We start from the raw sequence: 6,376 nt of genomic DNA on the forward strand, positions 1-6,376 counted from the left end.
TATGGGTTTGAGTAAAGTTTTGTGGCGAATTAACTTACATGGACATCAGCAGATATACAATGGAAGCCAAATCTGTATATCTATACGCATTATTGTAAGTTGAATATGTTCATAACTACAGCTTTAAAGCACTGAGCGAACACGTGCAGGCGTGTCGTCTTTGATCACCACGCCCTAAACCTGGCAACCGCACTGCTCGAGCTAGTAGTGGTAATGGTATTAGCGGTCAGCAGAGTCTAGCTAGAGGAAATCATGGGACCTCACAACAAAAGGCTGATATACGGCCTCTTCATCAGTGAACGGTAGCCCCCAGCCACACTACTTCGTTACTTGTGCTTCTTCCCCTTTGCACCCACTGGTGCTGTTGTTGGCTAGTCGGACTCGTTGGAGAGGAAACCGCTGTCACCCCACGCGGACACCAACCAGGATAAAGCGGCAGAGGGACAAGTAAGCCACCCTGCAGCAGCATGGCCCAGAAAGACCCGGCTCAAGAGTGCGACGACTCTGATGTAGAGATAACTGCACGCTAAAGGCAAGAACATATCCCCTGCGCCATCTCTTCACACTTTTCGTTTCGGTCATATGTGAAAGTGGTTCCGGATTTGAGAAAAGCCCATTTCGAGGCCTCGCTGCGTTCCCAATTCATTTTCCTGCAAGACAAACAAAAGCAGAGGTAGCGAGCCAGGAAAAGTGTGACAACCGAGGGCCTGCTATAACCAGGAGGGAAAAAAGGGAAAGACAAGTGACAGCAGTAGGGGGGTAGCGGGTGCTGTTGGCGCTGCCATTGCCGTCATCATAACTGGAGATGATGATGCCCTCTTCGTTGGAGAGACGCAAAGGGACGTGCGCGGCAGGTCGACGGGAAAGCGGCGGCGGCGGCGGTGCTAGTGGTCATGATGGCAATAGAGCACAACAAGTGGAAGGCCATGATTGGCGCGGGCGAAGTGTCCACTCACGCATCGAAATGGATGGCACTACGTCGGTTGAGGCTTCGGCGTGCACGTTGGTGTCCGTTCGGAGCCCTGCGAATGCAGCGGCTGCGGGATTTCAGAGATCAACCAGAAATCAAAGTTTTTTTTTAGGAAAAACATTTTTGCAAAGGCCTTAAGCAGTGTATCAGTGACTAGATGATTCACCCACTCTATGGTAGGCTGACCTCGGTGACTCCAAAAATATATCAATACAATAATACTAGACGCAAAAACAAGTAGGTGTGTGTGAACTACCAAAATTGTGTTTTCACGAATCATCGGACCATCGAGAGCTTGTAATAATATACCTTGCCTTGGACTAAGTGAACGGAAGACGTGTAAAGAATGAAAATATTTTCACTGTTTTTGTTTTGTTCCTATTGTTTTTTTTTCAGGAAATGATTTTTAGGTAGTATCGACTTCTCCTTGGCCGCGAGTACTTTTAGAGGTCGCTTTGCCAATCTCTGAGTCGTTGAGTGAAGTCGTTATCATAAATGTTAAGCTAAATGATGCCTGCTACAGTTTCCATGTTAATAACTTTCACAGTATTAACACATTAAGGGCTCACTGCATTTTGTTGGCATTTATTTATAATGGAGGGCCGTTCATGTTTTGCGCTGTTTATGCTCGACTACGTATTCGATAGCGTAGATGTCTAATTTATTGTCTATGGTATAAACTTTAGAGTAGTTTTGGCCTTGAACCAGAGCCAGCACGAAACTTGATTAGCTTAAATGGAAGTACTATAAGGAGCTATGGGTAGCTTCAAATTAAAAGCCTTGGAAACGTCGCTATCGTTAACTTAATGTTCCTTAATACGATGCTAAAGGTTTCCGACCAGCTGAGTCAGGCGATTACTTCAAGTTTAAGCGGTAACTCGCTTAAAGTTTTCACCATTCCTTTCGTCCGATTACTTGCTCTAATAAGCAAAGCTATGTAGCACCGGTAGTGGCAAGCACTGTATTACTACCTCTTGTAGTCACTAGTAACGATAGCCTTTTCCAGCTAGGTCGATTCCCTTACCTTTAAGAGCTCAGGACCGTGTCAAGTAAACCGCTGAGTTGGCCACAGTTGCCGTTATCTTTCGCGGCAACGCAAACTACCCTATCGTTTCGGCCAAGTTGGTATTCAAAATTTAGCCAAATCCAAAGCTAGTTTCCCGTATAGGCTGGTATTCATCAGTGTTATGCGCTGCGATCAAAGATGCCTAAACTTTAAATCAACAAAAGCTTTTTGCACGCAAAAGCGGACCATCGCAACCTGAAGTTTTATAAATTACCGACACGGTGGATTGTTATCTAGGTCTCACAACTTTGAGACTCTGAGATCGGCTCCCGTTTTCTGTAGTTGGCAGTCACAACCGCTTTTAGGTGGCTTGCATTGTACAATTGTGTACCCTGTTTCTATAGGCGACCGATCGTTTGTCGACTTTGGGATAAGTAATTTCAACGAATAGTAGTTGTAGCAACTGTTTTTTAAATAACATTGTACATGTGATACTATATAATTTGCACTATACCGGTTGATGGACAATGTAAATCGAGGTGAAATTAAAGAAACATTCCATATTTCCGTGTATAACATGCTGTTCGTCTTCACAGCGCTAGGTTAATTCAAAAGTTCTTCTTTGGAAAGACCCGTAAAATTATCCACTCACGTAATAAGATCGAGTGGAACTCGTCGGGAGTCAAGGAAATTGCCATTGCTCAAGGTTACGTTGTATAAAAGATGTGGTCTTATCAGTCAATATTCATAGTCTGGTATGCTTTTACACTGCGCATGCCTCAGACATGTTGTTTTTGTACCTTACGCCTACCGTATAAGCTATTAAACATTACTTTAGACGGCTGGCTTCCAGCACAAAACGTGCTCATACAAAAGCTTTATCTGCTCCACTATTACCAGCGTACCGTTGAACTAGTACAGATCGTATCTAATGGTTCTATACGATCTCAAATAGTGCTGCCTAGACGTAACGTTATTCGTAAAAGCACTATTTATCTTTGCTGCTCCTTGACTGCCGCTAATAAATGCGCGCATTTCTTCAATTTGTTTTTTTAAGATAGCCAAAAAGAATTTATCGTGTTGAACTATTTCCAGCCAATTCAGAAAATAAAAGAAAAACATGCCCCTGAATTATTTATGGATCATTTTTTTTAGCTAGATACATTTTTTTACTTTCAATTTTACTTTTTTAACGACTTAATTTATTTAAGTCATTAAAAAAATGGTTCTAAGTAAGCAGAGTAACATATTGCGGATCGACGGCCAAGTTGGTACTTATGTTAATTAAGTATCGAAAATTAATCATTTGTAAAAAAAAACGTAGATTGTTGCTTTTATGTTTACCAGATACTGACTCAATGAAAAAGTTAAGCTGTGCCTTTTTTTTTAGTTGTGAACCAACGAGGTTTGAGTTTCTGCGAACTGGCTACTTATTTCCTCAATTGCGAGCAAGAATACCCACTATGTTGCTATTCGTTTCATTATTAAGCTAAGCAGAGTAGATAAACGGGCTAATTTGTTGTTAATATTGGTAACGCTCATCGACTTCATAACGTATATATATCACTAGCTCTTTGACGATCCTGCGAACAGACATTGAGACCAAGTATTGGACGTCCAGCGCTCCCGCGCCGGCCTCGAACTGAAATCGCCGTTTCTTTCTAAGGCACACCGATGATCGATAGCGAGTGAAATCGACACAGTCGTTCAACGGAAAAGAGCTCTTTTCGTTGTCCTTCGATACAGGCCCTCCAACGTTCCCCCGTACAGAAACAGCAGACGCTCGGACAAGTGGCGAGGGTCGAACGCAAAAATTGAAAACAGCGGGCGACGACGAAAATCAACAAATCCCATGCCAGCGTCGCCCTCTGCCGCTCGCAGGCTGTCTTCTGCATTCTTCCTCTTCCGCTATTTCTATTACATTGTAGCTGCTGAAGGTCATTGACAGACCTCATATCATTATTAAGGTCATGTCGGTAGTTTGTGATCCAACTATATAATACTTAAAATACTTGTGCTGCGGCGAACGGACCTGCATCCATGATCTACTAAGAAGGTTTTTTTTAACCAAAAATAAGCCACGTTTATTTCGGGCTTATGCGATTTGACATAACCGAATCACATTACTGCCTTCAGCAATAATGCGTACATGTATTATTATTATACAGCACACCCGCAAAAATATCCTGTCTCATATTAAGAATATTGCTCAGTACTTCCTATAACACTATGATTTTCGTACAAAGCTATTAAAAATTTGCTAAAATCCGTGAAATCGTGGCGCTAATTACTTCATCTATAAGTAGTCTGCTATCGATTGCGATTATCATCGCTAGGGGGTTCTACGTTCAACCGCGCATTTTCAAAGTTCCCAATTCGCCACTATTAGCTACTCGCTAGTGACGGTGTTCCTGCGGCTTCTTTTGGTCGTATCTTTTTCAACATCTGGATCAGGCAGGAAGGACACCACGAATGTCAGTTATTATAGGATAGCAAGACGTAGTAGCGGCAAGACATTAACGGCTAAAGGCAGAAAGGATCGCGTGTAAGGCAAGAGCAGAGGCTTGGCCACAGCTCGCGCTGAACATGGAAAGAAAGCCCTTTCTTCGAAAAGAGATGGAGGCGTACGACCATCCCTCAGTAGCAATCGCAATATGGGGGCCATAAAGGCGGAAGGCAGCGAGCGATCGGGCATCAATTTTCCTTCTCGGTCGAAGACCGAAGACCAGGACGAAAAACGAACTGGTGCAGCGATGGAAAATTGACCAAATAAGGGTGACCCAATTATGTGGGATAGCGATAACTGTTGGCCCCGGCCAAGCTGCAAAGGCGTACACATCTACGACTATTTGACAGATTCTGAGTAACGCCAAACAACCTTAGGCCATCTGCTTACTTAGCCGATGGCAGATAAATCTGTAATGCGATATAATTGCATGCTAGTTGCGGTGAAATGAAGCAGTCAGACAAAAGGTTGCTACTGAATATGGAAAAGGTTTCTATTTTGAACCTTACAAGCAAGCAGAAGATCGATGTCGACTTTTCGTGTCAACTTTTACTGAACAACCGCTAATAAGAGTCAGATAAAGTATCAAATTGTCTATAAGGCTACCGATAACAGCCACGGGATTCAGTTTAAATAAACAGACGACCGGAGAAATTTATTGACAATGGTCGGCCGAGGGACCAGGAGGTGTACCGAGGTAAGAAAATCTACTTGCTTTTATATTCTTCCGAGCAACTCGTCTTTGCGCACGTTTCTGTCTACTTCCTCCTACTCAATACATGGTGCTTGTTTTTGTATTAGGTTTGTATTTTTCATAGGTACGCGTTTATACGAACATCTTGTACGTACAATTTAATAGACGAAGAAGAAAGCATTCTATGACTAGGTATAACTGCTATACAAAATTTGCTTGCGACTACGCTCTCCGAATAGGAAAAGTATAACACAAATAAAAGTACCGAAGCTAAGTTTTTCACAAGGTATATTATACAACTAATATATATATTAAAAAATGTAGCTGCAATGCTATTGCACTCCTAAATACGAGACATAAAAATTTACCTTAAAATGAAATTCTATGACCCGTTTAGCCCGATAGCTACAGTTTAACAGCATAAATATCCCCTAGCCATAACACATTAAATCTAGCTCTCATCCTGCAATATGGTAGAGTGATATACGTACGCCCCAACGAATCAGTTTATTATTTTTACCTGAAAAAGATGTTTTCTCTTCTATGAATTCACGAGTAGCTTTACTTTTTGTACACTCAGGACCGAATCAAGAATTAACTTGGGTTTGGTAGATAGGAAATTCTTTTAATTCATTCCGCGTTTACGTATATATATCTAGATTGAGCACCGCTTGTCCTTTTATATCTTGAGCACAGAGCGCGGGATACTAGCAAGCAATACCTTTTCGAAAGTCTCTAAATTGAAACATCTGATTTAAATATTATGGCGTATGATGGTTCGACATGACTAAATATTTTTCGGGCGCGACATCAAAAGACCTGCTTAAGTGGCTGTGGCGCTTAGCGTCCAAGGCGTAGTGTCTTTGAAGTAGACGTCAAAGCCGTTTTCTATTGCTCGGAGCACATAGGAGCGGTAGTAGTCGTGCCAGGAGTAGTACGGAAAGATGCTGGTTCTGACAGGTGCAAGTACAAGCGCTGGCTCCGTAGAGAGCGATTTTCTCTCGCTTAGTCCATTGCGGTAGTTTTGGCTTGACTCGTGAACAATGGAGTGGCGCACAATTCCCTAACTTTGTTCGCCTACTTCGGCGAAGCGGAAAAACTTAGAAAGAATCTCGTCGTCAGTCCAAGAATCAACATAGTGAAGTAAGCAGAAACAGTGCGAAAGGAAAGGAGTGCGTTAAGAAGCGAGCAGGGGAAAGC

The sequence above is a fragment of the Varroa destructor genome, unplaced genomic scaffold (genome assembly GCF_002443255.2).
Source record: "Varroa destructor unplaced genomic scaffold, Vdes_3.0 BEIS01000007.1, whole genome shotgun sequence".
Taxonomy (NCBI): domain Eukaryota; kingdom Metazoa; phylum Arthropoda; class Arachnida; order Mesostigmata; family Varroidae; genus Varroa; species Varroa destructor.